Source organism: Danio rerio, chromosome 9, assembly GCF_052040795.2.
Source record: "Danio rerio strain M-AB ecotype USA chromosome 9, GRCz13ab, whole genome shotgun sequence".
NCBI classification, from domain to species: domain Eukaryota; kingdom Metazoa; phylum Chordata; class Actinopteri; order Cypriniformes; family Danionidae; genus Danio; species Danio rerio.
Window position 1 is genome coordinate 37,668,786 of NC_141029.1, and position 12,328 is coordinate 37,681,113.

At 35.8% G+C, this 12,328-nt stretch overlaps 1 protein-coding gene across 1 annotated transcript in view; it reads left to right on the plus strand.

The window, feature by feature from the left end:
* LOC147842407 (uncharacterized) overlaps window positions 1-10,885 on the plus strand; it is a 194,519-nt gene extending 183,634 nt beyond the window's left edge. Inside the window, exon 4 of the mRNA XM_087268652.1 lies at window positions 10,536-10,885. The gene's annotated coding sequence lies outside the window, so the exon portion shown is untranslated. The remainder of the gene's footprint in view (window positions 1-10,535) is intronic.
* Window positions 10,886-12,328: the final 1,443 nt, after the last annotated feature.

Genomic DNA, 12,328 nt, shown 5'->3' on the forward strand with positions numbered 1-12,328 from the left:
CCACAGTGTTGCACATGCTGTGGACATTAAAAGCCATCATACAAATCACATTATCTGACATTCAGATTGCTGAAGAGGCGTCGCATCGCAGATTAGTATAGCAATTCAAAATATGTCCATGCACAGTATGCATCGTTCCCTGTTATTTCCAAAAAGGCCTGGACTTTACACAATTCACAGTCTCCATTAAAGTCCATTAAAATACAGGCAGCTAAGAGAGGGAGGTGGAGAGATTGATGGATTTGTTCATTAACCACGCCGCAGTGTTAAAAGCATGCTGGCAGGATTAGTGACAACATTGCTTGTTTAAACAAATGCCTCGCCATTCTTGTTTTTCCCTTCTATTAGGAACAATAAGGGCCAAGGCGGTTTTAAAAGACACATGTGTGAAGCAAAAAAATTGCACCAGCAACTCTTTTTCTCTCTGGAATCAATCAGCTATACCCGCGGTGACATGACCACACAGGTCACTGGAGGGAAAGATAGTTCTTATGAAAACTTGCTTGTTTCTTACATTCTCTCTTCCGCTCTACATAAAGTGGAAGTCAGCGAGGGAAGCGGCACTGAAAACAAAGCCGACATCTGCTGTATGCTCAATTCCTGACCTTTGCTTCTCATCATTAATCAAAGATGCAGCATGGGCCTTTTAATGGGAAATACCACAACATGTTCTGTACCGTTGTGTACACTGTGAAAAAAAAAAAAAAAAACATCTCTCCAGCTGGAAAAAAAAACAAACAAACAAAAATAGACTGGATGCATCTAAAATTTCAAGCTGGTGTAATAAAAATGTTGTAAATATCAGGATGCTTAGGTTAAATTCGGCATGACTGCAAGTGTTTCTTTATACAATAGTTTTAAAATAAGAAGCTCAACTCTGTGTTTGGGAGATGCTTTTACTTTAAACTGCATTCAAGGAATCGCATTTGTACGTGAGAAGTAACTCTGAAGAGGCACGGTACACCTACAAATAAAAGTTCTTAATTCAGAGTTTAGAGTTAAACGATATTGTCCTTTTGAAGGTTTTTTTTTTTCGGACTCAAGCTGTACCTTTGCCTGATTTGAATCCACATATAACACCAGACAACACATAAAATTAATGATAACAGCAACTGTGACATTTAAAAATACCATCAAGGTAGTTTACAATGCAAATAGATACAGTACAGGTATAAATAAATTCATGTGGCGTTTACTTCTACATAAAGGAACTCTGTTTCACATCCATAATAGCAGTAAATTTTACATTGGTTATAAAACAAAAATTGCAATTGCTTAGTGGGCTTTATGTGTTCTATTAAGTAAAGTTTCACGGACTAATTTCAAGAGGAGCACGTGATATGATTGATCGTGACAAGTGTCTCATTTGAGGTCATTAGTAAGCCAATCGTATCATTCCAAACTCACTATAAATATATATATATATATATATATATATATATATATATATATATATATATATATATATATATATATATATATATATATATATTTTTTTTTTTTTTTTTTTTTTTTTTTTAGTATATAGTTAGTATATATATAGTTTTCTTTGAATAGTTCTTTGAGGAACCCAGAAATGGGTTCATCAATGCGAAAACACTATTTTGGAATCTTTATTTTTATGTTTTTGGGTTAATAAATGAAAGTCCTCAAAGCACTATTCACTTAGGTAGCACATAATGATATTGTTTGGGTAACCATTCATTTGTGGAATACAATCCTCAAAATATATAATGGCCTTCGAAAATTATAATGAAACTCTTTGGTATTTGGCGTGTCATGGTGGCGCAAAGGATAGCACAATCATCTCACAGCAAGAAGGTCGCTGATTTGACCCCCAGCTGGGTGAGTCTGCATATTCTCCCTGTGTTCACGTTTGTTTCCTCTGGGCGCTCCGGTTTCCCCCACAGTCCAATGATGTGTGCTATAGGTGAATTGAATAAGCTAAATTGGCCGTAGTGTATGAGTGTGAATGGAAGAGTGTATGGGTGTTTCCCAGTGTTGGGTTGCAGCTGGAAGGGCATCTACTGCGTAAAACATGCAGGATAAGTTGGTGGTTTATTCCGCTGTGGCGACCCCTGATTAATAAAGAGATTATGCGAAAAGAAAATGAATGAATAAATCTTTGGTACTGCATTTCTTTTTTTCTCAATTTGACAGCATGCACTGAATGTCATTTTCCAATCAAGTTAAACTATTTGTTTGCCATGAATGAGACATGGTGAGGAGAAGTGATAAAATAAATCTAGACCTTGTATTGTATTCAGTATTACATTTCAGTTAGAATATGTCAAAGGTATGCATAGTATTTCCACAATTTGTTCAATAATATTCTATTTTATTTAGCTTTTTTATTTTTGCATTGTTTATGGTATAAGTTATTATTATTATTATTATTATTATTATTATTATTATTATTATTATTATTATTATTATTTATTCAATTATTCATTCATTCATTCATTCATTCATTCATTTTCTTTTCGGCTTAGTCCCTTTATTAATCTGGGGTCGTCACAGCGGAATGAACTGACAACTTATAAGTTAACCAGCATATGTTTTACGCAGCGGATGCCCTTCTAGCCGCAACCCATCTCTGGGAAGCACACACACTCATTCTCTCTCATGCACTACGGACAATTTAGCCTATCCAATTCACCTGTACCACGTGTCTTTGGACTTGTGGGGGAAACGGGAGCACCTGGAGGAAACATGCGAACACAGGGAGAACATGCAAACTTCACACAGAATCACCAACTGACCGAGCCGAGGCTTGACCAGCGACCTTCTTGCTGTGAGGCAAATGTGCTACCCACTGCGCCACCGCATCACCATTATTATTATTATTGTTATTATTATTAATATTATTATTATTATTATTATATCTTATGTTTCGGATGACAAAAGAATCATAACATTGAAAACAAATCATTTCAACTGTCTATCTCATAAGAACATTTTATTAAGCAAATTAACATTGCAAGCTTTTACACTCTAGTTGAAGAATAACTTAGCCAACTGAACATTTTAAAGCCTAGCAAATCTAGAAAAAATGTAGGCTAAATTGATTTCAGAATTAGCATTTTATTAGAACACATCCCACACAGTAAAAATAACAGCTCAGACTTATATTTATATTTAAAAATAAATATCTGTTCTTTAAATATTTTTGTTTAATGGTACATTTACTAGCCTTATTCTACAGCTGTAAAAAAAATCAATACAGGACAAAAAAAACGTATAAAATAAACCAAAAAATAATTAAGTAATGAATTAAAATATTTATAATTCCATTATAATTTCATCCAAAACACCACAGTAAGAGCACAGTAAAGACTGCCAGCATTTTTCTATCGCTATTTTCATACATTACACTGTACCAACAGTTCTCTCTTATATTCCAACACATTAAAGTTTTACAGCATACACTTTATTATTCATCACCGGTCAGGCTGACCCACAGCAAACTCTGCTGGACCAACCACCGGAGTATATCAAGTTGAGCCAGTACGATTGTGATTTACCAAACCTGGAGATCTATCACAGCCGTAAAAGACAGCACACACACACACATTCACGCTTCTTTCCCTTCGTGTCAACATACGCGTCTACACACTCCAATAGCTTCTCTAATACCCTGTATTTTCCGGTTTGCAAGAGAGATTGGATTCTAGCCTGAGCCTTTCTTATGAGCTTGTGCACAAATAAGATTGAAAATTGTATCCGCATAATTCCAGATTGCATTACAGCAAATACATTGTGTGCTCTCCTCAAGGGGCTATTTCTCAGAATATCAATGATCATGTAAGGGACAGTGGAAACTCTTGAGACGAGACAAAAAGGGAAAGAGCTAGCAAAGCAAGGAGATGAGATTTGTCAAATTTCTGTGAAATCACAGAAGTAAAACCTGCGATATGAGGCCAAACTGAGTTGAAATACTGTATAAAAACAAAAGAAGAAAACAACATTCACCTCCCAAAGCGCATTTCTGGAAAGTTTATAAAAATCTTTGAACAATACATTCTTGAAGTGCAACCATTTCAGCCATCTCAAAACGTTCAACACAAACTGAAGCAAAATTATTTAATTACTTACTCAACAGTAAACATTGACTGAATGATGAAACAAACAATCGTCACACTGTACAGTGCATTGAATGTGAACATTTTATCAGTTCCTAATTTTCCTGAGAATCATTAGTGCCAGGTTCTACTACAGGAAAGATGCCTACTGTAAGTTAAAGGTGCTCTTTTTTATTATTTCAGTAAAGTATACATAGATTTTCCATAGTTTGTCTAATAACATTGTATTTTCTATAGCTTTTTGGTGTGATTCCAAGATTATTTATGGTATAAATCAGGGATTCTCAACTGGTGGGCCACGGTCCACTAGTGGGCCTCAGCGATCCAGCAGGTGGTGCGCGAGATTAAAATTAATTAAATTATTGTACTATAATTATTTGATTTCGTTATTAAATATGTTATATAAAAATGATTGATGTAATAGCATTTCCCATTTTCTGTCAGTTATTACTTTGGACTTGGTGCAAAAAGAGCCTTACTGTAAAATACAGACAACTGTGACTACACTTCCAACCGCTGCACATCAATTAGGATTACAATTAGGATAATCAGTTGACGCGTGCCTCACATCTGCAACTCGTATCATAATCGCACATTTCCATTAATGGATAAACTATGTGTGCTCTCTTTAAAATATCAGCATAGTTGTAACAGACACGTGCCCATACAGGAGGAACTAGTGAGACTCGGTGGTGTTTTAGCTGTTCACTATGTTAGCGAACTCCAATAGTATCCTAAAAACTCAACCACCTTCAGATCGATGTGTTTCAACAGACTTAGAGTATTTTTACTGTATTTAACTTTTTTGTTTGTTCATTTTAATGGATACGATCAATAGATGAACAGTAGTCAGTCCAATTCAAAGCAGCAGCTTTATCATCTCCTGTTGTTCTGTACTGGTTCATTTAAGAAAAGGCCCAAAATACTTTGCAGTGTAAATAACTGAAAAATTCTGGTGTTTGAATCTGTGTGTGTTTAAAATATATATATATTATATATTATATATTTTATTTTTGAAAGCTGTAGAAGAATACGATAATAATAGTATAAGCAAAAAAAATGGTTTGCTATTAAATAAATGTTTAAAATAAGCTTTTTCTCTAGAGAATCAGTTTAAGAAAAAATGTCAGACGTGGGCCTTTTCGGAGGAGGTGGGCCCCAAAGTGAAAACGGTTGAGAACCCCTGGTATGAAATATTACACAACAAAAATTGCAGTGTTATTTCAACTCTATCAGAGTTAAAATCAACTGCAAATGAGTATACATATTGTCCCAACATTTTCAGAGTTAAAATAACACTTTTAAGGGAGTTACTTGTATGACACTATAAATGAGTAGAGATATTGAATTAGTTAATGTGGTTTAAAGCAACATTTTCTATTTATTTTTAAACATTACCCAATAAATTAGGAAATAACGCATGGCAGATTTAATATATACGATTTGCTGTATATATATATTGACCCACAGCCCTCAATCAAGTTTGCTTTTTGGCCCTTTATAGGAAAAAGTTTGATCACCAGTGATTTACACTGTATCGAATTTAAAATAACTCAGGTACTGGGAGTTGATTGTTCCCTGACTCTAGAATTCAAGAATTGAACTCTAGTTTACCCCGTAAACATTATAATACTCCTGACTGACAGTTAAAATAACTTACATAAGACAATTCTAGATAGATGGAAAAAAAATCACAATTTCAATTCTGCTATTAATCATTTTTATTACTTGACAGCCAGCACTACAAATTTACACTCCTTGATTTTACTCTAGATCAAATGAGCTTCGAACTCTGATTGGAGTAATCTACAACGTCAACACTTTACTCTGAAATGCTTTAACACAGAGAATTTAACACAGATAAGTTTGCTGTTTCTATATCTTGCGTTTCACTTTACAAAAGAATCATAACATTGAACTCAAATCATTTCAAATGCCCATATGTCTAATGAACATTTCATTTAAAAAATTTACATTGCAAATTTTTTAACATGAGAGAATTTAGCTAATTGGATATTTTATAACACTATAAAAATGTAAGTTAAATTGATTTTAGAATTAGCATTTTAATTAAATATATCTCATATCACAGCATAGCATATCATAGCAGGTTTTTATTAGTCAACTTGTTTCCAAAACTTCAACAAATGCCTCAGACATGGCTTGGGTTTGGTATTAGTGGCCTTGGGTCCTGAGCAATACTAGCAAATCCATGATTTAGTTGGTGATTGATTTTATTTTATTTAATGTAGTATATAATATTTGTTTTTCCAATCCACTTGTTCCAACTGAAAGATGAGCAAACAGCATGCACCAAGACATATGCATTTAAGAATCAACATACAGGAAGGTTTTAATGCTGTAATAATGGTTTTTCTTATTTTCAAAGTCTAGACAAATTGTTACAGTAGTGCTCCTCTTCTTATGTTTGTGAACAGTACAGTGCTTCCTGTACATCTACTCTTGTATCAACACAAGATGTATGCTTTGTGGTGCCATCGTGCATAAAAGAATGAGCTCTTCTGATGTCTGTTGGAGACTGGACTGCAAGTAAATAAATGCTTAAGGCCATCAAAAAACTTCTGGTGAATTTATCTTCAATTTCATGAGGTACATAGAACAGCAACAACAGTGCAATATAATTGTTTCTCAATCAGGCAGAGTAGATCACTGAGTTTGAACAAGGAGGATGCTAAATGTGGCAAGTTTTAATGATGCAGATAAGATAGCCTTACTGAAAATTGAAAGTCCCCATTCATAGAGCCCATCTATGAATATAGTAACTGTTATTTATTTATTTATTTATTTATTTATTTATTTATTTATTTATTTTTATTTTTTGGAGCACAAAAAAAGTGTTCTCATCACTTTAATTAACATTGATAAAAGATTATGGATAGACAGTTTACTCACATTACTATGAACAGGGGAAAGTGCAACGCTAAGGTCTCCACAGCAACAAAAGTACTGCCTTTTAAAATAGCCAACCATCAATCTTTATAACCATGCAGTTCTTTGAGGGAGGGGTCTTAAAGCCCTAGAGACTATTATATTTGCCTGCATTAGTTTGATAGGAGAAATGACATCACATCACACCCCAACACATATTGTGTCCTTCCAATGTCATCTTGTAGTATTTGCTCCAGGTTGGTAGGTTCTACCTCTTTTCTTTCAGTGTTTGTAACTGTGTCCTTTGGTTACCAATGAAATAGCCATAAAAGAGATTGATGTTCAGCCAAATAGATTCATTGAAGAGTTTTTGAGATTTCAGAATTCATCCATTTGTTTATAGGATGTTTTTCTTCAATGGAATGTCTGGACATATTGCATACTTTCAGAAATAAAGGCACACAAACCATACCTATCAACATTAGAATGTGAAAATAAGGGATTTTTAGACTTGTGGGGGAAACCAGAGCCCCGTAGGGAACCCACGTGAACACGGGGAGAACATGCAAACTCTACACAGAAATGCCAACAGACCCAGCCGAGGCTCGAAATAGTGACCTTCTTGCTGTGAGGCGTATGTGCTAACCACTGCGCCACCACGTCACATTCTTATTATTCTTATTCTTATTATTTACAAAAGAGAGAATACATAGTATACATTAGAAAAAAACTGCAAATAAATAAGCAAACAGTTAAGCCCATTTGAATTATTATATTTTATGAATAAATTAAATCAAGTAATCAAATCTCATTAACCTTTTCTTCACTGTATAATTAAAGTGAAGTTTCACAAACTAATTTCGAGAGGTGCAAGTGATATGATTGACCGCAGCTGGTCTCTCATCTACAATCATTAGTTAGCCAATCAGATTAATCCAAACTCCCTATAAGTAGCATAGCCAAAAATTACTCCCTTATCTTCGTTTTCCGAAGAACCCCCCCCCCCATCCACCCATTCTCCCCCTTTCTTCCTTTACCACGGGGAGCTCTAGAGAACTACCTGATCTCGTACTCCCCTTACATGCTCAATCAACCAGGCGGGAGTCCTTGGCTTAATTATCTCAGAGCTCGGGGTTCTCTCCTGGGACAGCATGCCAAACCTGCTAATAGCGTCAAGCAATATCTAACCGTACGTTCACACCGAAAGCGGCGAGAGCGTCCAAGGTCGCTCTGGCCGCCCTGGCGACAACGCTGACTGCCTTCAGCTCCGGCGGCGAGAGCGTCAAAACTCGCTACATTGATCTCATATTTAAAGGAGCCGTTGCAGCATATCAGTTACATTCCTGCATAAGGCATGTTTTAGCGTGAAAATGTTGCGCACTTTTTTATCAAATTCATATAACAATGGAAGATCAAGTTGCGTGTGGTGTGGCTTTGCTCTATTTATCCAATATGTGTCCGTATGTCTGAAATATCCTGAAGCAGCAGTACTGTTTTGTACTGTCACATCGCGTGAGATTCCCGCTTTTTAAAGATAAATTTATATAACATTAATGAACATCAGTAACTCGCCAGTGACTTATTTAATTTATGTTCCTGTAAGAAAACATTGTAAATAATTGGAAATCCGGCGACCGCAATAATCAAACCCTTGGGAACAACTGTGGTCGGAACCAAAGTTCACAGGTCTGTGTTCCCTGAACTGCTATCAAGCGGTGGACGTCTTCATTCTGATTGCTTGCCGCCGAAACGCGTCATAGCTCATTACCATAAAGTTGACTTCATTTCAACTCTCCTCGACGCTCACGCCGGCGAAGACGCGCCGCTCTGCTCCTCGCTGCTTATCGTCGCCTATCGCCGCCGGCTCTCATTGAAAATGAATGACTTCCGGCTACTTTGACGCTCTCGCCGCTTTCGGTGTGAACGTACGGTAAGTGTGAATTCTTGAAACATTCTGATTAAAGAGATGATTAAATGAAACTCTCATTTAGATTTTTAGATAAAAAAAAATAAATAAATTGTAAAGGAATATAATTGGGATATACGGGAGAATCCTGGAAAAAGCGGGAGGGTTAACAGGTATGACACAAGCTGTGACAAAGACCGAACAGAAGACACTCATTTGTAGCTAAATGGCCCATATTGTTATCTCAAAGGTATTAGTACCTACAATTTCAAAAGATACACCTTTGTCAATTTTTAGATACTAATAAAAAAGTACAAAATGCCTTTGTGGTATCAATAGGGATATCAAAAATGTACCACCCCGGTGAATTTATTTATTTTTAATTTTTCTTTTTTTTGTAACTTTATTTCTGATAGAGTAAATATGGCTGCAGACTGAACAGACTTTCAGTTGATCCACTGGAGTCACACAGACTGATTTAACAATATGTATTACTACCCTTCTAGATATTTGAGGTGAAAAAATTAAAGGTTGTCTATGAAGAACTCTCAGATTTGATTTTAAACTTGTGTGGAGACCTGATGGGCAAAAAAAAAAAAAAAAAAACAATTGGGCATAATAGCAGCTACACTGGGATCTTCATATAAATAAAGCACAATCCAGTCATATTAAAATATGACTTTATATTTGAATTGCAATCCAACTTATACTTTAATTGCACTTAAACTGCAAATTAGAATAGAAACTATATAAACCACACAATTGTTGTGACTGTTCTTTCTATGAAGGAATTTTGAGAAAGCATTACCAAGGCATATCTCTTTGTTGTTCCCCTAATGGATGTGTATGTAACAAAATGAGAGTGAGTAAATAATGACAGAAATTTTATTTTTTGGTCAACTATTCTTTAAATATGAAAGGTTAATAACTCCAACAAAATTCAGAATCTCTTACTTAAGATAAATTTTAAAGTCAAACTTGTGCTTTTTTGTAAATAGAACACTGCTATTATCCAATCAGAATCAAGGAATGCATTTTAACATGATATATTACGCTACAGTCCTGGCTCGTTCTTGCCTGTGGCTGTATAAACAGTAGAAAACAGCATCTTTAATCTCCAGTATCTGTATAAGAATGTGTTCAATTTTCTCCTTGGATCTCTCGTACTGTAGTGATGCTGTGAAGTGTTCCCAGACCAGCTGTGAGAATGTGATCTGCCGGTGGATCACAGTGTAAGTTCATTGACTGAACCCACGATGCTTAGTTCTCCAATGAGATACTGGTCAACACCACACGAGCAGCCCTGAAGCAACGAGTGGGCTCAGAATCCAGCACTTCAACTGTTAATCTTATAAACAATTCATTTCTACCCACATCCTCACTGTTTTCTTTGCTATTGTAGGGTGGTTCATGATTCTGTTTGCTATACTCATGATAACCACATGTAAATATGAACATGCAGAGTTATATGCAGCCCACAATTTCCTTTTTTCTAGCTTGTAAACAGCTATACTGTTTCTTCATAATTTAGTTTGATTGCAGTATCAAAAATGGTTCAGAAAAAGTAATAAAATATTTCTCATCTTGAGGTATACAATAGCGAATGCATATCATCACTGAATAGAAATAAGATTAGCTGAATGTTTGCTGTTGTGCAGGGGATTTGCACAACCCAGGCTCATTCTGAAAACATACCTCTATATACATTTCTGGAGACCGCAAAATATGTCCCAGAGGGTACATTTTTTTTTGCAGTTTTTGGTTTCGCGAATCCACAAGAGGCCGCTCTGTATGATTTTTGAGATCTCAAATTTCTCTTGAGAGTGCCATTTGTGTATGCTGTTCTCATGTAAACCCACCAGGGGCTTCTATTGACTGACTGTTCGACTTACTGAATGACTGACCAGTCGACTGACCCACCCTTCTCCTTCCCTAAACCCAAACAATTATATCGATTGGCCTGCTCAGCTCCTTCCCTAAACCAAATCAACAATTTACAAAGCAATCCAAAAAAAGAAGAGGCTTTGTCTGATTTTTACTATGTTTTCACATTTTACTAAAATCTCACCCTGTTAATTACTTGTTTACGTTATATTTTGGCTGTTGTTTTTGTCTTACCTGCTTTCTGGAACCGTTCTTCACCGCACTCAAACCCTGTCGTTGTGGTCAAATACCTCTCTGCATGTCAAGTCTGCCGACATACATGACGAGCTAAAGGGACGAACTGGTTACAGCAGGAAAGCTGTCCACATGGAGGTAAGCGGTTAGCTGGTAAGCTAGAACAGGTGCGTCTTTATACCGCCCCGTAGCATTTGTTAAAAAATGAAATCCAGCCATACGTACATAATTTGTGGTCTCCAGGAGCATATATAAGGCTACATTTTCAGAATAAGACTATGTTGGATTTCCAGGCATACACACACACCAACTAAGACTATCATTCACACACTAATCTTTGTGGTCACTTATCATGGAAGTAATGATTTTTATACTGTATTCTTTCCCACTAGCCCAATCCTACGCCTAAATGCAAAATTGGCTCAATCTGAAAACAGCCCTATATTCATTTCTGGAGATCGCGAATTATGTAGCCAGAAGTATGTACTGTATGGCTGTATTTCGCCTTTAAAAATAATTTATTCTGTATAAGTGTTTTTTTTTTTATCACAGGGACCAAAAAATGCTCAGTTTACTGGTATTGCTATACTTGTGTGGATATTTTGTGCAAAGCACACACACTGATGTATTATGTGAATGCACTGACAAACCATCTCATTTATATATGTACTGTGTGCAGAGCTTTAAAAAAAAAAAAAAATAATCCCTATTACCATCCTAGAAGCATCCAAGTCTTTATTTTCAAGACTTTTACTGTTACGTTATTAAATATGGGAAAATGAATCAAAGTCTATGAAAAACATCTAAAACATTTAAAAATCTATATTTCTCGGACTTATACCAACCACCCACGGTCTAGTATATCTGCACTGATATCCAGAAGTGCATTATGCACATAAATCGATATACTTTATTCTCTTCCAGCTTAATATGCAGAAACAACCATAAACCATAACCCTTTTGTCCCAGGTCTCATGAATTGAATCAGCCCTGGATGTGTTACCCCATAAAAAGTGCCATATATATAATATTACCTGAGCCATAATGATTTCAGGGTCATGGCACAGCACTCCTGTATGTATGTTTCATCAGAAAATGTGCGATGAGATGTTTTACCACAGTGTCCGGATGCTCTCGATTTCTATACGACCTGACCAGCGGGACATCCACATAGTGTATTCCTATAAACCGAGCAGCTTATAGTAGTCGACAGTCTTTTTTGGGAGCCGCATTGGGGGAAAAGATCAATAGAGGAAGAAGGAAAAGAAAGTGAAAGGGAAAAAGAATAGCTTTAAGCCCTACAATACGGGGAGTCAGACTGAGTTATCTAATG